The 26,287-nt window shown below is 39.9% G+C and overlaps 1 protein-coding gene across 3 annotated transcripts in view; it reads left to right on the plus strand.

Annotated features, from left to right (window-relative positions):
• The window catches only part of cdk14 (cyclin-dependent kinase 14), a 241,646-nt gene that overhangs the window by 40,947 nt on the left and 174,412 nt on the right, over positions 1–26,287 (plus strand). Inside the window, exon 1 of one of the 3 annotated variants that reach the window (XM_055013999.1) lies at positions 19,031–19,169. The exons of 1 other annotated variant lie outside the window; for it this stretch is intronic. The gene's annotated coding sequence lies outside the window, so the exon portion shown is untranslated. Of the gene's footprint in view, positions 1–19,030; positions 19,170–26,287 lie in introns of those variants that run through there. One more of the 3 variants, XM_055014000.1, reaches the window with a different exon arrangement.

The raw sequence follows: 26,287 nt of genomic DNA on the forward strand, positions 1-26,287 counted from the left end.
AATCTAACAGGATGTGTGTGTTAGCTTGTATACACTGTTGAGTGTAAAGGTGCAGTCACCATGCAGAGCTAAGTCATTGCTGCAGTAATTTTGAAACACAGGGATAATAATTAGCATTCTGTAAGTATTCTGTGGCCTTCTGCACATTTTAGAGCCGGTTTCTTTGATCGGAGGCTTTCAGAACAATCAGCCACTGATCTGTAGTAAACATATTGGCAATTTTAAACAAAAATAAAAACGAGGAACTCTACTCAGGAACACAACAATGTTAACATTTAAATGTTTCCTGCAGTTTCTGTTTTGATCCGATCTCACTGCTCTGACCAGCAACATTTTCACTGAAGGTTCAATCACTCAATCAGGAACTATTTCTAGAGGACCAGTGTTTATTTTGTGAGAGAAAAATATGCTTTAAAGTACTTATTGCTAAGCTATTTTATGCCAGAACAAAGCTAAAAATAAAGTAACACTTTGAAAGTGAGAACTGTGAAAAAATGTGAAACAGGAATCACATACTGCAGCTCCAGGAAATATGTCTTGTTCTGACGCAAATGTCCCATTGAGCTGCCATCAGTCAGAAGAGCCGGCAGTCTGTACAATGAAACAGCTGACACAAACTAGGGACAAGAGTGAAAGTTTGTAAAAAAGTGAGCTCGTGGGACATTATGAGCAGAAGAAACATTAAAATGTATTTTAGTCAGAGATCTTTCATGTTGCTGTCAGAAAGGGTGAGTCAGTTCCAGGAATAATAACAGCACTCCATCAAAATGTCACTATATGTAGTTTTGTTGACTAAAACTAGTGACTACATTTTGACTACAACTTAAACACATTTTCTTCATAAGACTGAAGCTGAATCAACATCAGGAGCCAGAATTAACACTGCATCGTACAGTTTATACAGAAAAAATACATGATAAATTCATAATCCTGAATTAAAATATGAGAAGTTACAAAAAATATTTGATAAAATTAAGTAAATAAATATATAATGACTAAATTAATGATAATAATAATAATAATAATAATAATAATAATAATAATAATAATAATAATAATAATAATAATAATAATAATAATTATTATTATTATTATTATTATTATTATTATTATTATTATTATTATTATTATAAACAGAATAACTTAGTAATTTGTATCTTTTTTGTTCTCTTTAGACATGCCCAGGCTAGCTGTTTCCAGTCTTTGTGCTGAACTAGCGTACGGATGCCTGTAGATTCATATCGATTTGACTGCATCTGTCAAAATCTGACAGGTTCTGTATGAGTTTTAAAGAGGTTAACTGGGGAACAAGTTAGGGATTTATGGGGAAAACCTTAGTAAATTTTATTTCCAACAGCACCATAGACAGGTCACAGAGGTTAACAGATATCGTCACTATAGTCTCAGGTTTTAATGATAAGTCATTATTTAATGTTAGTTATGCCTAAACAAAACTGACTAATACACTGTGTTGAACCATACTGGATGCACATACTTAGTAGATATGCTTAGCTCACTCTGACTGCTAAACACTTCTCATTGGCCCCATGAAATCAACTTCTGCACATCACACACCAGCACAAAAACCCCACAGAAGAGTGAGGCGGCCATATGACAATCTTTTTTTTTTCCCCCCACTGCAGAACGGTAGCAAAAGCTGCTTTGTTGACAGGCTCCGTTGCTGAATCTGGGTTGACAACAAAGGATGTCTTTCATCCCCACTGACTGCATCACTATCTGCAGGAGGCTGCAACCTTCCCTTATCTAGCTCTAGATAAAGCACTTTGTCATTCAACAGTTTACCACTACCAAAGCCCGGGGATTCAAGGATTCCTCCCTCTCAAATGGAGAGCTGTTTGAGATGCAGTGCGGCACAGAGCTGTGTAATATCTGTCAGTGTTAACTTGAACAATTTTTAGTTTCTCTTTCTGCTTTAACTGTAATGAGACAAAGGGATTGTTTTTTTTTTTTCATTCAATCATTTGTCTCAATTTAAAATGTTTTCTGTAAACATTGATACAAAGTAGAATTCTTGGACCAACTTGGGCCAACGAGGTCTTGGACCTTTGCACTGCTCTATTGTTTTCTTGCCAACTGGGTTTAAGGCTTATTAAAGCTAATTTTAAACAGTGGGGATAATCCTGAAATTTTCCAAAAAGTCATTCTGACAAAAATTGATTAGCTTTGGACATCTTTTTGTAATTTGATAAGATCAACAATATTTTCTGTGGTCCATCCTTATTTAACCCATCGTTCTGGATGGGATATTAATGCCACTATCAGCAATGCACATGGACATTCAGCAAAACAAAAGACAGACAGTCATGAATGGAGTCCATAAATCCACTTAAAAACCATAGAAAAAAATTGCTTCAGAAATTACTGAAGAATCATCAGGCATTCAGTATTACTGACTGTTTGAGACCTGGTGGTATTTTCTGTAGGTGTAGAAGATGCTGATGTCACAGTCATTAAATCGTCCATGCCGACACCAGGACTGCACACGTTACTGTTGATTCTGCAGCCCCCACTCTCCCATTTATCTGTCCAATCTAAGACAAATCAGTCTCTCTAAATGGGACTGCAGAGGTGTCTGTCTAAGATGTGGACTTGTGGGAGGCACAGAAAAATGAATCAAGTCACCACAAAGTAAAGCCTTCACAATAATAGCCCTCTCTCACATTAAGCAGCGCATTGGTTTGAAGGCCTTTCAGAAAACGTCTGACGGCCAGACAGAGGGCCCATAGACACAGCTCATTTCAGCGCTGTCCTTTATAACCACATTTCCTGTTCTCATAACTGGAGAGCGTCTGCTAGATTGCATTTGATACATTTGCAGTAAATAATTAACGTTTTACTTTTCTGTCGCTGCAGTGTAGTGTTTTCTAAAAACTGGTCGATTCTCCATTGACACTTTATTATCCAAAGCCTTTCTCAGCAGTTATATATTGCAGGGTGGGTCAGGAGTGATTTCATCTCTCATGTATTTGCCCAATGCTCCCTCCCAAATACTGAGAACAAAAATGTGTAAAATAGCAGAGGATCATGAGACTGTGGTTAGTCACATCATCATCAAGCCGTGTATTATTCTGAGGAAATGATTGTGTGTCCTGCTTACTGTACTGCTAATGCTGCTTTTATTTGCTATTAGAGCCCTTTGTGACAGCTACGAGTGCTACTGAAGTACTATAAACACAGCCAGCAAACCAGCAGTACTACTAATACCACTACTACTACATAAATGTTCAGGGTGGGAATCTTGTGCAAACTTATGATGTGATAAAATATGATTCCAAGTTATGGTTTCATGAGTTGATTATTTGATTTGAAGTTAATAATTACTCCGCTAAGGAATGTGGTGGAGTGATGTGATGATTGGCGTACATGAATCCTTCTGTCTCTTAGCAACATTACTCAAAAACAGACTAGCAATTTGGATGAAATTTTCAGGGAAGGCCAGAAATGATACAAGGACCAAGTGATTAGATTCTGGCAGTGATACAGCTTATAGTCTAGATCCACGGATTTGTTAAAGATTCCTGTATCATTGCCAGATAGCAGCATGGCATCACTGTAACCATGACAACAAGTGAACACTACGTCAGCTGTCTGCTGACGATCACAAGATTGTGATCCTACTACAAATTCACTGCTGCGGACTTATCAGGACTTGTCCCTCAGAAATGATACGACTGAGCAGCCATGGCTCTGATACTTGAGAATTCAGATGTTTGTTTCTTTGCTGCTCGGCCTTTAGTAATAGCGATGAGGCAGGAAATGTGCTGCGTAGATTTGAAGACCTCTCACAATATAGTTCCAGTTACAGGTTATTGTTATGTAGTCTCCCTGTAGTTAGGACTTCCATGCAGCTGTGTGGATCACTGGTTGACTCTTGTCCTGCTGCTATCTCACATGCTCCAGCAGTGTGTGATGCCATGCCATTCCACACTGATCTATGAGCTTGTAGATTTGGCTGTTACAGCAAACTGTGTGGGGTAGTTGGTTCTCAAAGGTTTCCTGGTGTTACAAAGTGACGGAAGCAGTTGTGGGAAGAATTTTAAAATACCTAAGAGAGAATTCAAACCAGTCAGATGTTTACACCTGCTTTAAGTGCCAGATTTTCTGTTTTTTACAAAGTCAGAGAAATTGTTGATTGAGCCATTGCGAAGTGAATTTCAGATGCTGTTCAGTAATTTAGCTGAGAACACGGAGTGCTTAAGAGGCAGGTATTGAGTGGTATACTGCAGAGCAGTGACAAGGACTGGGTGAGGAACTGTGCTGTTATGTTCCAAGCACCTTTTAGACTTCTTTGATGAAGAAAGTAGCATTCATTCAGATCCTTATTTACTTGTTCTACCCGTAAGTGGTGTGTTGTAAGGTGCTCTGTTGCTGCTAAGGTATATAACTGCACTCCATCTGTCTGTCTGCTTTGTGCTGTATTCTGTGACTGAGTGTTGGAGATTGTTCAGATGTTGCTGAAAGGTTTGGGGTCAGTGGCAGAGTAGAAGAAGACTATATACAGAGAGTATCAGGCTCTCAGCTCAGTCTTGAAATGTTTGCAATGATGTATCCAAAGCCTTTGAAGGCTTATTGTAACAACCTGTAGGAGACTCATTGCCATCTACTGGCCAAGCTGAGCCTTAATCCACTCTTAGTCTTTCATGCCAGTATGTCATCATTTACAGCATTGACGGCCTCACCAGCTCTTTACCTTCTATAGCAGCTCTTACCATTACCTCTGCTACATGCCTGACAGTGATGCCTTTAGTCATTTCTGCAACCAAGGCCATGTGAGATGTTTCTGTAAACCCAGCATGGGGTTTTGTTGGTATTAGTGCTCCAGCAGCCACGTCTCCTCCTTTACTTAACTCTTAAAAGCCACAAGACTGTGTTGAGTTAAGAGTCAAGCCAAGGTCAGTCCAGCTGTAGAAGCCACTCTTGTGCAGCAGCTCATGCTCAGTCTTGGCACTTTACAGGTTTGCTACAGTAAAATGTGAGCACTAATCCGAGGGCCTGCAGCAGTGTGCTTAGTGATGAATAGGGATTATAGTGCTTCTTTAAATTCTGCTGCAGCCCTGTCTGTTTCATGTGCTCGTGTTGTATCATCCTGCTGATTTGCATTCCGATGCTCGTCAGCAGCACAAAGCTGCAGTTTATCCCTCACAGAGAGCAAACAGCAGACTGATGAGCTGTTTGACCACCACTATGAAAAAGTAATTGTGTGAAGGCTCATCCCCTCAGGCCGACCTGTTGTTTTATGAATTAGTCCTAAATTAATTGCATGACTGAGCTTGTGAGAAAATGTTTTCCAATAAGCAGCTTCATTTCTGGTTTGCCGTTTGTTTGCGATTTGGTGTGCTCTTCTATTGATCTGCAGGGCCCAGAGGTGGCGGGCAATGTGAAGTGCACTGCAGAATAACAATGACAGAGTGATGGAGGGGCAACATGGAGGCTCTCTTTCTTCTGGAGAGAAGCCAGAGGCATCAGCAGGATCCGAAATCCTAATACAGACAGTGGGAGGGAAAGACGGCACACAGATGCACCATCGAGTTGAAGGGGAATTTAGGCCAGGCAGGGGTGTGAATATCACTGAACATTTGTCCACATGCACAAGCACACATGCACACATAAACACACACAGACACAGAAACCCATATAAACAGCTGGAGTGCTAGGAGCAGCAGCTGGGCGCTTCATCCTCTGTAGGTCATTCAGTTCTCCGTCATGGCCGGCATTAAGTGGATATGGTGCTTCTGCGGCATTATTCGCTTTTGTCCTTGTCAATCGATTGGAACTTTTCTCCAAAAGGTAGGTGCTGATTTGTTTGTTTTGGACTTTTTCTTTGCACAAGGGATGGTTCAAGGTCAACAACTGGCCAAAACTCACATGTCCGTATTCTCTCGAGCCTCTGTCACACACTGAGTAAAGAAGCTGACGAAATGTGTTTTACAACTAACTTTGTCTGTTCCCATGCAGGGTGAACAGCCAATTATCCCATCTAGGCAGTGTGAGATATGCTCCAGCTCTGAGTGTGAACACACTGAACTCATTTTAATAGTCACCTGAGGCAGACCCTGCTGCTCTGATCTCACTCTGAACTTTTCCAAGTCAGGTTTAACCACTGTAATAATATCCTGCTTCTCCGGCGCTTTGTGTCTCTGCTGGCCTTGTAGTCTAAACACAGAATTAGCGTTTACTCACTAAACAGCTTCTGTAAGTGTGAATATACAGCTGCAGATGCTTGTGGGACATGATCTGATTGCAATCAGCCTGATTCCCCTAAACTTTTCTACTGATTAGCTTCAAAGCAGTAAAATCACTTCTGTCTTTTGTCCTATTTCACATTAGGCATGTTTCTATCCACCTGTATTTATCAAACAGTAACAACCATGACTTGAAATTAAAGCCAATATGGAAGTACCTTTAACTGGAATACCACTGAAGGTGCTGGTACCAGTGAATCTTTGGCTCCAGTAGACTCCAATTCAAAAAGCTTCAACTTGTTTCATGAAATACTGAGTCAGTCCATTATTTCCACAAGTCATTATGATATCATTAGCTAAATTCACTCCCTCTGATCATCATTTGGAACATCCTTACGTAGGTATTAAGCCTTAAAGAAGACTGTTTTGACATTTGCTGGCTCAATTGGTCTACAAAGCAAAGCCAGAAGGATCACAGACACCGTGCTTTGATTCAGTTGTGAGACAATGACTGTCATTAGGTTGTCATCTGTTGATGGAGTAGGCAATATATTTTTCATAGACAATTTTGCTGTTTGTTAGCTTGTTTTAATCAGTTTTTGGTAATTATGGCATATTAGTTTAGTTGTGCTAACAGACATTATGTTTCTCACTAAGTAAATGTTTGTTTCCTTGTTGTTTACAATTTTCATGAACTTCATATGCAAAGATAGTGTTCAGCAGAGTATGTACTGATGATGCTGTACTCATTAGTGCTCCAATCTGACTTCAGATAGTGCTCCCCTGCTTCAGCCACACCTTTCCATACAGGGAAGGTGCTGGCTCTGTGAAAATGATGGCATCAACCATTTAATCAGTCACCCCTCTAGGTGGGATTGCTGTTTCTGTTTTTTCTTTAAAAAAAAAAAAATAAAAAAATAAAAAAAGAAAAGTTTTTGCATTTTGTTAAGATAGAAACCCACAAATAAAAGCAACAGGTTTGTAAATATGTAATGAAATACATGAAACATGTGACTTTGAGGTACACTGAAGTTTTGACACTGCTGGAGAGACAAAATATAGAGGAAAACAACAGATGTATGTGGCGCAATCAGAAAGCCATAACCTTTCTAACAATAATACATGGAATTAACAGAAAAAAACATGTATCATCATGTTTTCTACATTATTTTTTACCCGTTGAGGTGCTTATTCTATGACATGGGCTACACCAGCTATATATTTAAATATGTAATGGTAGCGGATGGCTACTAGTTTATTCACATTTTATTTAGCTCCTTTAATGGAAATTCAGTTACATTTTTTTAATGTCTGACATTTTCTCAGCATTACTGTTCTTGCTTGCTGGTTTCAGAATCCGTAGGGACTCAACCAGAATTTAAAGCAGAACTTTGTACCTGTTCAGAGCTCTGGCTGTCTAACACGTGTTTGGACTGACAGGTGGATTTGTCAGGCTACAGATGCTGGGATATCCAGGTCAGAGAAATTCATCAGTTATTTGAGGTCACCGATGTGGATCAGGAGTTAGCCTCTAGGATCATGTGACTCAGCTGAACGAATCCTATTATAAGGCTGATGTAGGTCTGCAACAGAGAGAAAGAACCAGCTGTGACTTCACTGGTCTGTCATTCATTTGCCTTGTAAAAAAATCACAGTTACATCGTTGCCATGAGCAAGAACTTGTGGCACCTAGTGAAAATAGTCTCCATGGCCAGATCCAATGCTTTCTACTGCAAATGTTGACGATTTTTGTAGTGTGATCATAGATTTGTGTTAAAACTATGTATCAACACATATTCTGCAGCCGCAAGACTTCCATTTAAAGCAGATTTAAAGACTAGCATCAAAAAAACCTGACAGAAATGTAGGGACTTACGAGCTCTATGACTACGACTTCGGATAGATAGATAGATAGATAGATAGATAGATAGATAGATAGATAGATAGATAGATAGATAGGTAGATAGGTAGATAGGTAGATAGATAGATAGATAGATAGATAGATAGATAGATAGATAGATAGATAGGTAGATAGGTAGATAGATAGATAGATAGATAGATAGATAGATAGATAGATAGATAGATAGATTGATCGATAGAGAGATAGATAGATAGATAGATATTAGATAGATAGATAGATCGATAGATCGATCGATCGATAGATAGGTAGATAGGTAGATAGATAGATAGATAGATAGATAGATAGATAGATAGATAGATAGATAGATAGATAGATAGATAGATAGATAGATAGATCCTTAATCCTTTGCAAGAAATTACAGCACCACAGCAGTTTCAGGACAGACATAATGTCATACATTTCCTCAAGTAACTTCCATACATAATAAGTTAAAAAAAGGAAACAATGAATAAATACTTAAAAAAAATAAAAAATGCAAAGTTTTTTTGTGCCTTGTAAGATCTTATAGCAGCTGGTATAAAAGACTTCCTGAGCCTCTCAGATTTACACACTGGTGCAATCAGTCTCCGACCGGAGGTGCAGCTATTGACCACTTCAGGGCGTGGAGTGGGTGTGTAGGGTTGTTCATTATAGTTCTACAGTATGACTGTTGCCAAATCTTCAGCTCAACAAACGAACCAATCAGAATATTTCAGGAAATTACACACTTACCAGGTTAGATTGGAGCACTAGCAATCCGTGTTGCTCTTTCTGCCCTGCTCAGGTCCACACTCATCTACTAACACTTCTACTTGCATCTTTGCATCTTTTCTTTCCCATTTACATCTTAAATGTCTCAGAATTGTTCCTGCACAGTGAGCCAGATTGCAGACTTCATTAGAGACATCTCACAGTGAGACAGGCGGTGAAGTTGCAATACAATCACAAGATGTGCAGGTGGCATTACAGACACACAAACTGACATGACTTGAATTAAACTGTCCTGTTTATATCTTGGTACAGTACAGTACAATATCCCTTCTTTCCACAGCAACAGAGAAGTCTCTGCTCAGCCTTTTCTGTTCATTTTGCATAAACGCTACACCAAAATTGTGAGGTGCTGTGACTCAATCTTAAAAAAATTGGGAAAGCCCTGAGATGGCAGATCTCTGACACCACTGACTATATTATAGATTGCAATCTTTCAAGAGGAAATCATTTTTTTGCATTGTTTATTATCAGTGTCTTTCATGGTTTTAATGAATATAGAAATATTGAATTATCTGCTGCTTATGTTCTAAATGCAGTATTGTGCCCAAACTTTGAAAAGATAGACAACACATATAACTATTTACCAACTGTTAATGTAGCAATGTATTATCAATTCATTTTATTTATTTATTTTAATCTGTGTACTGCTAACTATTAGGCTTTAAGACAACACTAAAGACGGACGACACAATTGACACCAGCGTAAATTTACAATTTCATTTTTCATTTACAGTTACAATTGTATGAATACAATTGTAAACATACTGACTCAAAAATAAATAAATAAGAATACTGCAGACAAATTAAATAAGGGGGTTTGACAGTATATTGAACCTTTTTAGGTGAAAGACAAATGATTCAGTTAAGGAAAATGTCTCTTTAAGTTAGTACTTATAGTAAAAGTACTTCAGAATCACAGAACAGTATTAACACGGAGCAAATAAACAAGAAAATACATATTTTTAAACGTGCAAACTTGTGTTAACTGAACAAGATGCTTTCAAAATCCCTTTAACTTTGCAGTGTGGATTTGCTTAGCATATATAGTACAGTAAAAATAGTTAACTGCCTTGTTGTGGGTATATGTGGCTTTACTGCAATAGCTGCAGTGTTACACAAATGATTTCTGCCTCTGCATACAGTGCATCCAGAAAGTATTCACAGCGCTTCACTTTTTCCATTTTTTTTTTTATGTTACAGCCTTATTCCAAAATGGATTAAATTCATTTTTTCCCTCAAAATTCTACACACAACACCTCATAATGACAACGTGAAAAATGTTTTTTTTTAAATTGTTACAAATTTATTAACAAAAACTGAAAAATCATATGTACTTAAGTGTTCACAGCCTTTGCTCAGTACTTTATTGATGCACATTTGGCAGCAATTACAGCCTCAAGTCGTTTTGAATACGATGCCACAAGCTTGGCACACCTATCTTTGGTCAGTTTCAGCCATTCCTCTTTGCAGTACCTCTCAAGCTCCGTCAGGTTGGATGGGAAATGTCGGTGCACAGCCATTTTCAGATCTCTCCAGAGATGTTCAATTGGATTCAGGTCTGGGCTCTGGCTGGGCCAGTCAAGGACATTCACCTCCTTTGATATCTTGGCTGTGTGCTTAGGGTCATTGTCCTGCTGAAAGATGAACCATCGCCCCAGTCTGAGGTCAAGAGCGCTCTGGAGCAGGTTTTCATCCAGGATGTCCCTGTACATTGCTGCATTCATCTTTCCCTTTATCCTTCCAGTTCCTGCCGCTGAAAAACATCACCACAGCATGATGCTGCCACCACCATGCTTCACTGTAGGGAGGGTATTGGCCTGGTGATGAGCGGTGTCTGGTTTTCTTCAAACGTAATGCCTGGCATTCACTCTAAAGAGTTCAATTTTTGTCTCATCAGACCAGAGAATTTTGTTTCTCATAGTCTGAGAGTCCTTCAGGGGCCTTTTGGCAAACTCCAGGTGGGCTGCCATGTGCCTTTTACTAAGGAGTGGCTTCTGTCTGGCCACTCTACCATACAGGCCTGATTGGTGGATTGCTGCAGAGATGGTTGTCCTTCTGGAAGGTTCTCCTCTCTCCACAGAGGAACGCTGGAGCCCTGACAGAGTGACCATCGGGTTATTGGTCACCTCCCTGACTAAAGCCCTTCTCCCCCGATCACTCAGCTTAGATGGTCAGCTCTAGGAAGAGTCCTGGTGCTTCCAAACTTCTTCCACTTACGGATGATGGAGGCCACTGTGCTCATTGGAACCTTCGAAGCAGCAGAAATTTTTCTGTAACCTTCCCTAGCCTTGTGCCTCGACACAATCCTGTCTCAGAGGTCTACAGACAATTCCTTTGTCTTCATGCTTGGTTTGAGGTTTGACATGCACTGTGAACTGTGGGACCTTATATAGACAGGTGTGTGCCTTTCCAGATCATGTCCAATCCACTGAATTTACCACAGGTGGACTCCAGTTAAGCTGCTGAAGCATCTCAAGGATGATCAGTGGAAACAGAATGCACCTGAGCTCAGTTTTGAGCGTCACAGCAAAGGTTGTAAATACTTATGTACATGTGATTTCTCAGGTTTTTTATTTTTAATAAATTTGCAACAATTTAAAAAAAAAACTTTTTTCACATTGTCATTCTGGAGTGTTGTGTGTAGAATTTTGTGGAAAGAAATGGATTTAATCGATTCTGGAATAAGGCTGTAACATAAAAAATGTGGAAAAAGTGAAGCTCTGTGAAAACTTTATGGATGTACTCTATATAAATAAATACATACAATTGTGAAGGTTATTAAAAGAGCAATATATGCAAAAACTGTATAGTAATGTGATCCTTTAAGTATACTCTTGGATGATGTATCTCTCTTTCCCAGTGATTTATTTTCATGGGTATAAAACAGTACCTGAAACAGTATCAGATTTCAGACAGACATATCACTTAAACAGTGTTAAAGCCCCTCAGGGCATTTAGGTGAATGAGGACAAAAATACTGTGAGCAATTATTCAGCTCAGAAGAAAATAGTGTTCCATCTGAGTTCTGGGTTAGGTTAAAGGACCAAAGACCTCTGAAATTAGTGTTTGATTGATAAATCAATATGGATCTCCCACTGTGCTGGCCCTGTTTAATGAGACAGCATTCAGTGGTTGGACTGTGTGTGGTCTGTGGCCTGTAGCCTGTTTGCAAACTTTCTCTTTAACTGTCATTTTCTAGCAGTTGGCTGCAGCACTGCTGATGAACAATGCCTGCCTGACTGCAGATGTGACATTTATTTGTGGTTAGAAAGTCAGTACCATTCTAAAATCATTTATCATAGTGATAGCAAGGATATAATAACCGTTCAATACCGGCTCCTCTTCACCACCTCCATGTGTGCTTGATGTTTTTTTTCTTTATTCCAGCGCAGGTCAAGAAAAGCCCCGGTACTCAGATTTCACTGCTTTTCAAGAACACATTCAAGCACCATACATCAGTAATACACCTCAACTGAGCCTGCATTTATATTTTCATTACCAGGCACATATAATATAGATTATTAATATATTCATTGGATAGATGGCACAGCTTAAGAGAGTGAGTTAAACACTGATAATTACTATACTAGCAAAGGGACATAGACAGGAAAAGATGGAACAGATTTGGATTATATGCATTTCCCTCTGCGGCTTCCTTATACAATTATTGTTGAACTAAGTCACACACTATAAGGCTTAAAAGCATGTCAGGATCTTAATAGAAACAATATCTTAGTCATATCACATTAGCATACAGTCTGAAATGAAAATCAGCATATAGTCCAAGAGGCAGGCAAACACAAACAGTGATTCAAAAAAGTCTAACTAAAACCTGGATTAATTAATTCCAAATATATTTACGATACAAACACCTCATATCACAGTTATTCATAAACTAGACACCAACCTCCTGTGATATCACATAGCATTTTATAACAGACCAAAAAGTTGCAGGAAAAAGTGCATTTTTCCCCACATTTTATCAATTTCCCACAACAAATTGTTTGCAGATGATGACTGTCATCCTAATTTTAGGACAAGATTTCAAAAATATCAAGCGTTGGTCTTGTTTCTAGATATTGTTAACACACCTGTTATTTACCTTTAACTTGCATTCTTGATGGTCATGCATTTCAGTTGAGGTTTACTCCTCTAGAAGGAGATGAAACATGTATTTTTGATTTGCTTCCATATGTACTGTACCTCTCTGTTTAGCTTGTTGGGAGGTTGTTTCGTGTACACCGCTGAATAATGAATGACCTACAGTCACCCCGCCAACCCTACCCCCCACCCCTACTTTTCTGCAACACATTTCACCCTGTGTGTGGAAGTGTGTATATGTTTACAGGGTTAAATCTGGTTAAAATGCAGATAATCTTCTCTGCATTTTTTTATGCTTTAAACTGATTACTGTCTGCTGCAGCTTGGAAATTGACTCCAGTTTAGATCCAATCCGAGACAGCTTATGGTGGATTTCACACCTTCCTGCCTCCCTACAACACAATAGGCATGGTGTGCATGGTTCCTGTAGCAACAAGCCTGTCAGTCAAGGTCATCCATGACAGAGAGAAAGAGGGGGCAAGGAAAAAAAACAGGGCGGGGGGCTGGTGGAGGAGTGGATGGGAACAAAGGAAAAGTCTATGCTATCTGATGATTTGTATTTTGTAGCGTGATGAAGCGTGACATGATTTGGGAGGCAGCATCTCTGTGGACACTGACAAGACTGATAGATTTAGGAAGCAGGTTATGGAGGTTTACTCCAAATGTGCTTTAAAAGACACATTGCTCCTTTACTACTCTTATGACTAATTATTTTTTGAATATTACCAGTATGTCAGTAATGTTAAGCACTCATTGTTGTGGTATTACTTTCACAGAGTATTTATTCATGTTTTCCTCTATCTTCAGCTAGTGGTGAAAAAGAACTGAAGCACTTTTCCTCTCTTTGCAGTGTAACTGGATAGCAAAGATCCCTGTTAAAGATACTATATAGCTATGTTGTTGTGGTAGCTACACCTCCCACATATTTTACACATTCCCAGGTCCACGCTGATGAGTCGAAACATCATGACTACTGGGCTAGTATGTTTTAGGCTCTTTTTGTGCCACTAAAGCAGGTCTGATCTCCTGAGGCCTACTCAAGCTCTGGGGGTGGCTTGTGGTTCTGGCACCATGACCTTAGCATGCAGATCTTTGTGTCCTGTCAGTTGGAAGTTGAAAGCTGTCACAGATTAGGCTTGTTCCAGTACATCCTCCATAGGTCTTTCACTGGTTTAAGGCTTATCCCTGATCATTGTCAGTAGGTACACATTTTTCTGTTTTGGGTATAGTTTTGTTACAGCAGAGGAAACAAAAGAAATCAATAAAATTACATTTTTCTATTTTATACTGTTTATTTATTAACCCTTTAGGCACCACGTTTTTTTCAATAAAATATTCAATTTTGATATCACTTTTTCAAAAGGGTGTAACTTGAAAATGTTTCGAGATAAAGGCATACTGTAAATTAGAAAAATCATCAGTATGATCCAAAGTTTGTGATGGGAATAAATTCACTCATCTAATTTGCATATTATGACATCACCAGGCTGCAGCGATATTGGATTGCATAACTTTTACAGATGTTTATCGATCAAGATGGCATTGCTTGTAGTGCGTCCGTGTGTGGTATCTTTCATTGCAAGGCACAGTACACAGACCTACTCCACACTGACTGCACCTGAACTGTGTCTGGCGACGGCCTTTTGAGCGGGTGTGATCTGAACACACAACACAATCTGGACGATCGTCCGTATTACGGAGCCAGTGGCACTTCTCCCTGCTGCATTGAAGGACTTCCTCCTTTTTTGCCTTTCTTCCTGGAGTAGCCCTCCTCCTGTGGCTTGTTGAATTCAGCAATGTTGCTTGTCGCAATTTTGCGACTTTGGCACTTAAAGCGTTAACTATAAGTATATATACACTACTGTTCAAACATTTGGCGTCACCCATGCAATTTCATGTTTTCCATGAAAACTCACACTTTTTTTCATATGCTGACATATAGCACATGTGCTCCAAATATTGATGATTAGAAAACAAGGGTTTTCTAATCATCAATGAGCCTTTCAACACCATTAGCTAACACAATGTAGCATTAGAACACAGGAGTGATGGTTGCTGGAAATGTTCCTCTGTACCTCTATGGAGATATTCCATTAAAAATCAGCTGTTTCCAGCTACAGTAGTCATTTACCACATTAACAATGTCTACACTGCATTTCTGATTCATTTAATGTTATCCTCACAGAAAAAAGCTTTTCTTTCAATAATAAGGACATTTCAAAGTGATCCTAAACTGTGCATATATATGTGTGTGTGCACGTGTATGTGTGTGTGTTCAAGGAATCTAATTGGCTATCTCTTACTGTAAGTTCAAACACTCAGATGTTGCATTCAGTCATTAAGAAAAGACTTTAGCTGTTTACTCTTAAACAATAAAAATGTCAATTACGAAATGTGCAACATATTTATAGCTAACTGAAATGAACTATTACAGCCAGCAGTGCTATTCTGTCAATAGTGAGAGCTCAGCCGTCATGTCTGAATAATAACTTCCCTGTCAGTGAACAATTCAAGCAGGGACCTTGTGTTTACATTCATTTTGAGCATCCCATGGTGATTATTATTGACCCATACAGTGTAAGAATTCATAGGCTCTGGCTACAGGAGGGCTGTTACTTGTAGTGTGAGTTAACAAACGTCTACCTACACTGAAATTTGCACAGTGTATATGCATATTCCAAGGCAAACTCTGCTAGCCTACAATAGCTGATAGACCATAAATAGCCTCGGTGCACTTCCAAAACTTTCCAGGTGACGTTTTCATTTTAACATTTTTATTTTTATGTGAACATAAATAGACTTCTGAGGGATCACAGAACTGATCATGGGAAGTGTCTTCCCAAACCGAGTCACTCTCTCACCTTTACTTTCTGACAGGAGACCAAAGATAGTGAAACAAGAGAAGCAATCAGCTGGTCACTGTTGTGGTGTAACAACCGATGGAGAGGTGCAAAAGTGATATTTGTTCAGATTAAACTGTCACTGACTATTCATTTTACCAAATTACTCAGATAAAAGTGCTCATAAAAGAAAGGATTCAAATCATGACTGAATCTCAAATCACCACCCTGAACCGCCTGATAGACCAGATTAAAACCCAAACCAAAAAAACCCAAAACAAAACAAAAAAAAAAAAAAACATTGGTAGACTTCTTTCATGCGAAGTGGAAGAAACTGCAAAACTAGGAACCACAGACTGGTGAGTAGAGTTTTTGGGAAGGAATTCCAGGGTTAAAATCGTACAGAATAGAACGAGGGTAGTAAAACTGTGTTTCTCTATGTAGCACAATACATTAAAAACACAAAACAGTAACTTTAACAGCAGGAACTTGCACTTTGGGGTACAGCAGGCAAATGTACAATAGGACTGCAGTCATCGGTCATAATCAGTGTTCTAAATAGGTTATGTTCGACTGGATAAATGCAGTTTCAGCAGCCTGATCACATTTTTTAATTCATTATTTATGCTCACGTCACATATCTCAATAATTTAATCTGTATTATTTTTAAAATAGAGAACACACCCTTTTGTTATTTGAACTTGCATCCATATTCCTAGGTTTCTGATATGCACCTGTGTGGCAGAGTATTAAAGCACAAAACAGTGTGTTAAAAATAGAAGCAGAGCGGGTATTATGTAAGTAATCTCACTGAGTCTGTAAAAGATTGTCTGTTCATTAAAATGTATCTCAGAGCTGCAGTAATGGAATATGAATGAAATAGGCTGCATTGTCAGGAATTCTGTGAAAGAACTTCAGTGCACTGAAAAATTGGTGAATTTACTTTAAGTAGCTGCAGTTGCCTAAAGAAATGAAGATCAGCTACAACTGGTAAAATCCATGTTTTAAAGCCAGAGAAGGTGCTCTTCTCTCTCTCTATCATGCATCTTTTAAATTATGAATTGAATAATTCTTATAAAGAAAATGAATGAGCAACCTTGAACTCATTCTTATGAAGTCAGTGCTTTTTCATGCATCTACACACGTGGACAAAATTGTTGGTACCCCTCAGTTAATGAAAGAAAAACCCACAATGATCACAGAAATAATTTGAATCTGACAAAATAATAAATGAAAATTCTATGAAAATTAAGCAATGAAAATCAGACATTGCTTTTGAACTACTGTAACCCTATAAATAGGCCGACTGACTGATTACAAGTTTGTAGACACCTGTGATGCTAATTAGAGGACACACCTTGATTGAACATGTCTCTATGGTCACATTATTTTCAGTCTTTTCTAGGGGTACCATCATTTTTGTCCAGGCCTGTTTCATGAGTTTATTTTTTAAAATAATTCTGTTAAACCCCGGTTCAAAGCAATGTCTGATTTTCATTGGTTAATTTTCATAGAATGTTTATTCATTATTATTTTTGTCAGATTCAAATTGTTTCTGTGACCATTGTGGGTTTTTCTTTCATTAACCGAGGGGTACCAACAATTTTGTCCACATGTGTAATATGATCCCCTGAACTTAACCTGCTCTAGAGCATCAAGCATAGGTTACCATGGTGACAGCTTGTGAGTGTCATGAGGCCAATCCCAGGTCAAAAGTTCAGTGCTCCCTGTCACAACATATTTACAGTAATTGTCAAAAAATATCTGGACACTGCATCTCTCTGCAGTTGGATTTACAATCTAGTACTTAAAAGTGTCTGTTACGTGTGGCTGGTAGTATTTATTTGTGGTTAGGTAGTTTAGTACGGGGTGGTGACTGGTCTGAGAGCCCATTGCAGGGTTAGCCACGTTCACCACCCCTCTTTTGCTTCTTCTGGCCAGCAGCTACAACCCTTTTACTTTCACCATTATTTTCATCTTAGTTGATTCACGTTAGTTGAATTAATTGTTAATAAAGTTGGGTTTTTCCCCATTCTCACCTTACCTGCCATGTCTGTCTAGTTTATATGTTCCCGGTCTCTTTGTTTATCCGAGCCTTGTCAACTTTAAAGAGGCCGTAACAGCGTCCCTAAACCCAGTTGATGAGAACATGGAAAATAGATCTCCTGTCATGTCCTGTAACCATCACTGCCTAGTATTCTGTTGGTGTTTTGCCTGCCCGGACTACTGTGGTTTTTGGCACCAAGACATTCAGCGTAACTCCAACACTCCATTGTGGGTTCATGGTTTGCACCCCTCAGATGACGGTGGGAAGGTTCTCACCGGTGCTGACTGGTGAGGGCTATTTCAGGGATGCTGCATAATGATTTGGCCCTCGTCAAAATGACTCACTTCTTTTCACCTGTCCATTTTTCCAACTTCCAATATGTTGACTGCTTGAACTGGTTTACCATCACAGATATCGCAGTCTTGACATTTTTGATTTTATTCTTTGGATAGATGAGGAACTCCAGTATATAAAATGGTATTGGTGAGAATTTCTCCGAGAGTTACTTGAAGGTTGTTGGTCATTGCCAAAGAAGTGCTGCAGTGTAGATAGTGCTCTAACCTGCCGTATTTGAGGGATAAAAATGAAATGTGTCTTTATTTGACGGTGGTTATGGATGATGATTGGTTTGATGAACATATCTTACTGTTACCAGTCCTGTCTCATCTCAAGCATCTTGCAGCAATAGTCAATGCTTTCTGCTGGCCAGGCACCAAGGTATCACATTTCATCTGAGGTGCCGTATCCCAGTAACCAACACTGCTCATCTTCACGTAGCCTGGCTCGGCTCAGATTCACACACACTCGTGTCGAGGCTGCATCACTGTAGCGTCAGCCGCTAGCTGCTGCTGCTGTAGACACTGTTTGCTTCCTTAAACTCCTCTGGGCTGTACCATCTCAGAGCAGAGCGGGGGTCCTCTAGGGCTTCAGGATGTCCTCTTCAGCAGGCTTTTTTCTTCTCCCATCTGCTGCATCGCACCCATTCCTAAGCCACCCCCACCAGCACTCTCTCCCCCCCATCCCTCATGAGCCACAAACTCACAGTCTCTCAGGGCTGTCGGCCAGAAACAGCGCAGCCTCCTAATACCCTCCGCCGCCTCGGATATCACTCCCCCTCTGCTTATAGTACAATCTCATCATTTCTAGCTTGCAAAGGGAGCGGAAGAGAGGGAAGGGAGAGAGAGAGAGACAGAGGGAGGGAGGGAGGGAGGGAGATGTTTTGAGCTGGTTTGCAGGGAGAGAGGTTGGCCTGAATGCGTTGTGTCTGCTCTTCAGAGGCATCCAGGTGAGCTGTTTCCTCCTGGAAGGTAAGAGGAACACTGAGATTGGCGCTTATTTTGTCCTGCATCCCTCATCATCACTCCCCTCTCCCGTCTTCTCTTGCTTTGGATACAGCCCTTCTGTTAGCGCGCGTGTGTGTGTGTGTGTGTGTGTGTGTGTGTGTGTGTGTGTGTGTGTGTGTGTGTGTGTGTGTGTGTGTGTGTGTGTGTGTGTGTGTGTGTGTGTGTGAATAAGCGTGAATAGTATTCCCCAGACACACCACACATGTAATACTGTTCAAGGCGATGTGCAGATGTGCAGACATGTCGACATATGTGCATTTAAAGGGCAGATATGGATTGTGTGTGCAAGTGTGTATGTATTTTGGGGGTGGGGGGCGTTGGTGGGTTTTCATGCTAGCATGACAGCTTGATAGTGGCTCTGGAGATAGCAAGGAAGGAAGTAGCGGCATTGTGTTTGTGTGTGTGTGTGTGTGTGTGTGCATGAGTGTGTGTCTGCAGTTTTTTTTTTTTTGCAACAAAGTCTCAGTGTAGCTTTCTGCCTGAAACAACGTCAGCACTGTCAGCCCCCCACCAGCACCACCAACATCCCCTCGGTGCTAATAGGTAGCATTTCCGTTTGTGCTGGTGAAATGGGTGCTGATGTGTACTGGTCTAATGGACGGGATGCTCTGCTGCAGCATTTTTCTGCTCACTCTACTATATGTCGTCCCACTTTGGGCAAATTTGCTACACGCTCCTCTTTTTTTCCGAGCCCAGAGGGATGGAATGTGGGCACTGTGGGGAGGACGAGGGAGAGAGACAGGGACAGGCCATTTACCATCTGTGGCAACATCTCGTGGATGCATAGGGAGGCTTTCTGCAGGGCCATATGCAGCTCCTTGGGAGTACAGCAGGCCAAGCTGCTCAGGAAGAAGGAGAGAGAGAATAAGGAAGGAGGGCTGAAGCAGGAGGAGTGGAGCAGGACTATCAGGATGTCATGTGTTTCAGAGAGGATAAGTGTTAGGAAACAGAGCCAAACCCAGACTAGTGTGTTCTTCATGGAAAAGCAGGAAAGTCTCTTTTGCCAGAGCTTCAAACCCAAGGCTTGCTTCAGGAAATGCAGGGACAAGTGTAAGCAAAGTTACTTTACTTTGTGCTTCGTGTTTGCTTTACAGGTATATCTGTAGCCATGCAACTCTTGTCCACAATTCTCACTTTACTCACTGTGACCAAGCACCATTCCTAGTAGGGTTTATAAGAAATACTATATAGAACTGTAAGATCGGCTGAAATGCCTCATGGCATAGCTTTTTGTTGGCTTTCTTTTGGTTTCATTGATTACTCTCCAAGAGCTCTGTGTCTTTTTACGTCTTGATAGATAAACTTGGGAATGACGATAAAATGGGAATGAAAGCACATACTATGGGACAGTCTCACTGCAAATGCATTAGCAGTGTTTAAAAGACAAGTATTTCAGGAGGATTTCAAGTCAAGTCCCCCAATGATTTCTGACTTCTGAATTTCTACATTTCCTTTCAAAAGATACAATGACCCTGTTTCCACTGCAGGGACATTTTGCAGTGCTAAACACTATTTCAGGAATTCAGTAACTGGGTAGTTTTCAAGCTACCGAGCTCAGTTGTAGTTAACATTTTCTCAATGACCTACGAAAACTGAGTTGTGGATGGAAGGCTACTTTGTAATACTGTAAACAAGCAGAAAATAGTTGACGACAAAGGTGAGTTTCTTTTGTATTTCTACCACCACTTTGCTTTAACCTTGTCCTCCGTGTAGCGTACCCTCAAAAGCATGTTTTGTTTGTTGCATGTGGAGTTTGCCACCAATACCTGTGCATCAAATAAATCCAGAGCATCAGTGTTGGCTGTAGAAGGAGAGGTCAGGACAGAAAGCATCACCCCCTTGTCAGAGCTGTATACAGGCCTCTAACAGTCGACACAATGCTTTTATTCAGATGCAAATCTCCACAGATGGAGTCAGTGGTACTTGGTGTGGTTCATGTCAAGTGGCTACAAAATGAAGGTGTTTGCTTAAGTGGCACTTGTGCTAATGACTCAGCGGTGAATGCCCAATTAGACCTGAAATCCACAACCAGCTAATGCCAGTGTTACCGAGACAATAAACTGGTAGTTAAATGTGTTTTTCACTGTAAGTGCTGCACAGCATGGCATGTTGATGATCACTAACACCTGTTTACATTTTTAACCATACTAATCGTGTGGCTCTATGTCCAGCGCTCCATGCATCTCCCAGTTTGGCCTATCTGGAAATATCTCAACAGTGACTGGATGACATGTCATGGAGCTTTGAAGAGATGTTTGTGCTGTTTGGACAATAGATCCCTCTTATTTTGTTGGTCCTCTGACTTTTTTTCTACTACTACCAACAGATCACAATTTTCACATTTGCTATATAGTTATATTGGCATCTACCAGGTGGATTAAAGTAAAAATTTAGTTGCAAGATGAGGTATCCAACTGATTTTGGAGAACCTCTAACTTTTCCTCAAGGGTTCTATTGTGCTCCTCTCTGAGCCACTAGCATGACTGTGGACTGTGTCATTTCATTTTTACTATCACACTACATGAAATCCATGAAAACGTACACTGAACAGGTAACTCCTGTCAATCACGCTTTAAGCACAATTAGTAATAGGGATTCAGTCAATAAAAACAGTTGTTTAATGTTTAATGTATGATATATAATGTAAAGCCGTGTCTCTAAAGGAAGGACACTTGAATGATGTTTGCAGTTTTATCTCAAATTGTGCTTTGGGAATACAAATTTACAAGTGAAAGCTTTTGTGGCAAACAGAGGGATGAAGTTTGAACAATTTAGACAATTACTGCAAGCAGGAAGGGTCTGAAAGGATGGAGGAACCAGCATTTTTAAACCCAACTGATATTAGGGACAAAAAGTCAGCATATCCCATCCAGCCTTGTGGAACTGCAGTACTAAGTCACTAGACTGCGCCTTCAATCATATATAAATGTATAAATTGTTTTGATTATGCAAAGTGCCAGCAGTTTGTTCAATAGTTAACTAATGGTAACACATTCATTCAAAGAATGATACTGACCCTGACAAGAGTAACTGGACTGCAATGTAACATAACATCAGTGATGCTGAATGTGGACTGTACAAGTGAAGAAGTTTAAAATTCTAAGTTTGAAATAAATGCAGTATTAAATCAGACATAAGTGATGGGAACTCATTGTGATGCTTTTCCAACTTAATGATGTATCCAGAAGCTGTAATGAATCCTCAGAACAGCACTTGTCTCCAGGGAGACAGTTTGAGAAAATTGCCACCAGCACTTCTGCATTATAGCAAAGGGAAAAGTCACTCTCTTACTGAAGTATTTTCATTCTAATGCTGCACTCCTGGCTCAGGTTTCACTGCCTTATATGACAGTGTTTGAAGATGAGTGAGGGCAGAGGCTGCCAAGGCTGGTAAGGAGAGAAGTCGGAGGGGTGGAGGCTGAGGTAAGAAAACTGGCCACGTCACAGTCATTCTCCTGAGTGACTGTGTGCTCTCCTTAGGCCAGAACTGCTGGGAAGCCAGCCAATTTAGTCATTTATATGTCTGCACTTTCTACTCTCCAGCATCCCAATCAAAGGCAATGACCGACTGGCTATACTAATCACGAGGTACAAGGATTGGCTGAGTAACTGGTCTGAACTTTTTCTTGTTCAGGATGTTTGGACCCCAGAAACCTTCTTCACTTGGAGAAGAGGCCTCAACCTGTGAAGTTTCTCTGGAGTTAGAAATTTTTAAGGAATCGCAGCCAGTGACACAGTCATGAATACATAAAATGGTGGCTAAAGCCTGATTGGGCATGGTCCAGTCTGTAAGGATCAGAATGTAAAATCACTGCTTCACTATGTTGCATCATGCTATAGTTAACAGAAGTTAATCCGTTAGTTTTAAATTAATCAAGGTCCTTCAGTCTCCAAATCACATTTAACTGCAAGTGAAATCTTCACTTTAAAAATGTCCAATTACAAAAGGACTACTAGCTTAACTGGGATATTTGTTATTGATTATGCCTGCTTTTTTCTGTCAAGAAGGAGATGTTTATCCATTAGAACTGTGTAAAAAGAGGTGATTTTAACCTCATGAGGCAGTTAATGACATGATGTTGCTGCTGCAGTTCCTCTGTTGGCCAATGAATGATGGCTCCAAGAAAACTCAGTCAGAAAGCTCCACATTTTCCATTAGATATAAGATCTCATTTGCAGTTTTTGTCTCCTGTAGAGTGTGTGTCTTGAGGCCATTCAGAAATGATTAGCCTACAAAGTCCATGTGGTATTAATGCTGGCAGAGTGCTCATTTTCAGTCAGTGGTTTCTGCCTATTTCATCCACACAATGGACATTGCTCCTTGCTCAGCCTATCTTTCTGGGGTGCTGCTGTGCTCTCTACAACATATTAATCAAACAATATTCATATGAAATTAAGTTATAGAGAAACAGATAGAGAGTTGCACGCTTTCTCCATATCAAAAGGATTCAGAGTTCCTGTCTTGCCACTGTAGGATCTCTGGAGTTTGAATCTTATTGAAGTTGGTCAGTATGGAGTACTCCTTAATGATGAGGTGAATACCAGACCTATAAATGTTTTCCACAGTGGCGATGCGGGTACATGCTGCTGTAATGAAGAGCTTCTATCTGGGGCATCAGATGGCTGTTGGGATATTTTATTCCACCACATATGATAATTAAGAGTCTCATTGACAATATCTTAAGGCTGGCTTTCAAAAATGATGAAGAGCTGCAGCAGCAAAAAAAAACCCCCAAAATATGCATTTGCATATTTTATTTTTACTCTCCCACTTAATGAGAAAGACTTGCTTAGAGAAGTGACATTGGCTTTGACAGGAGGCCAACAGAACTCAGGGATACGGGAAACTTAGCAGATGTGCCAAAAGAGAAATGACTGTATTTCATGGTAGAATAACTTCTAAAATATATTAAAACTCACAAATTAATAAGTCCTATTCATGCCTATTTATCAGTCAAGGTTAACCCCAAAGATCAAGGTATTAGAACAAAGTGTTTCCTCAGTATGTCTTTTTGAAATGTTCTTCCAGGGATTTGAATGGCCATGCTTCCATATGAAGATGAAAAACTTCCAGCCACTTCTGGACAGTCTTTTGTCAGACATTTTTGGATAGCACATTTGAATTAATGAAAGCAGATGCAAGAAGAATGAAAGCAGACAATTTTTGAGAAAGGCTCAATTCAAAAAGCTGACATTTTCAGTCCTAAATTCACCTTTATTCTCTCCCAGGATAATATTTTATATTGTGCTGGATGAACAAAAAAGGACATTTTGTCGACACTGTAGCATCTCAGGGTAATTATCTGTATTACCAGATCAACTTTGTCCTCTGAATATCGACCAGATGAATGGGTAAAACTAAAACACATTTTCCAACAGTTTCCCAACAGTACTTAGTCCAAGTATAGCTGTGATGTATTTTAAGTCATACCTTGTGCAGGAAGAGAGTCAGATTCATCATAGATGGCTTTATTTTCACATAACCAACTGATCAAACCACAATATGGAATGTGAAAAGTATTGCTTGTAGTTTTTAAACGCACTAGTGTTGTCATAATACCAAAATTTTGACCTCGATATACTTCCTCCCTAAATAAATTGATACCAATCCTGAAACGGTACCCCAGCAAACTTAGAGACCAAACCAGCGAGAGGGTTGTCTCTCTGTATACAAGGCTACTTTTGCATATCAAGATGTTTTCCACGCTGCTAAGTCAGCTACAAAGATAAAGCCAGCTAAACACTTATCATTGCTTGTAGCTTATTACCTCATCAAACTGAAAAAAGTGGAAAAAATTTTTTGGACTCCCCATGTATTTGTGAAATATTGCAATAAGAATATATGAGAATCCAAAATCCAATTAGAATAATGGATATACGCTGCAGAAATACAGATGAACCAACAACTTGGAAGACAAACCAAGATCTAAGCATCCAAGGGTTTCTTCAGCAAGAAATGACCACATCCTGATCCGCATGTGCAGGAGAACCATCAAATGACATCACAGGAGCTTCAGCAGCAGTGGTCAAACCAAACTGGTGTCCAGTGTTCCACCTGCACTGTACGTGGTTTACTTTCAGGTCGCGATTTAAGGTCCGACAAGGCTGTCAAGAAGCCCCTGATCAATGAGAGGTAGAGGTTAGCCCAGCGTTGTTGGGCCATAGCACACAGGAACTGGACAGCCAGGAACTGGAAGAAGATTCTGTGGTCAGATGAGTCCAGTTTCCAGCTTTATCTTCCTCCTGCTAATGTGAGGGTATGCAGAAGGCCAGGAGAAGCATTATCTCCAGCATGTACAGTACCTGCTGTCAAGCATGGTGGAGGCAGTATCATGGTTTGGGGATGCATGAGTGCTGCTGGTGTTGGTCGCCTCACTGTCTGTGATGCCTCATTGAACTCTGCCAAGTATTGTGCCATTCTCCAAACCCATATGTTCCCTTCTGCACGTGCGCTGTTCTGTGGAGGTCAAAACTGGATGTTCTACCAGATAATGCCCCTTGAACACATCCAGGACCAGTAGAACTTGGCTGCAGGAGCTCAGTATCCAGGTCTTACAGTGGCCAGCTCAGTTCCTGGCCATGAACGCCTTTGAAAATCTGTGGTGGATTATCAAAAGGTCCGTTTCAAAGTGTAAATCAAAGAATTTTGAAGAATTAAAAGCAGTAATTCAAGGAGAATGGGACCAGATGATCTGACCTCAACAGTGTGAAAGTCTGGTGGGGAACATCCAGCCAGGATTAGAGTTCTACTGCTGCTAATGGCAGGACTACTAAATATTAATTTAATGATGTGATGGTTTATTTATTCTTTGTTCAGTTTTGAACACAGTCTCTGTTATTTGTTGACTTTGATACCAACAATGTTGACAACTGACATTTTAAACTCTCAATAATTTAGTTTTGTTAGTTTTTCTTATAAACAATTAAAAAAAAAACTATCATTTTTATTTGTGTCTGTCTAATGCAGCCACACCTTTTAAAACAGAAAAGATTTTTCCACAAATATTGCATGATAATATTTGAGATTGTACAAAATTTGAAGGGTGTCTGAAAACGTTTTTCCACCGCTGTATATATTATCTA

This window comes from Amphiprion ocellaris, chromosome 9 (assembly GCF_022539595.1).
Source record: "Amphiprion ocellaris isolate individual 3 ecotype Okinawa chromosome 9, ASM2253959v1, whole genome shotgun sequence".
Lineage (NCBI taxonomy): Eukaryota > Metazoa > Chordata > Actinopteri > Pomacentridae > Amphiprion > Amphiprion ocellaris.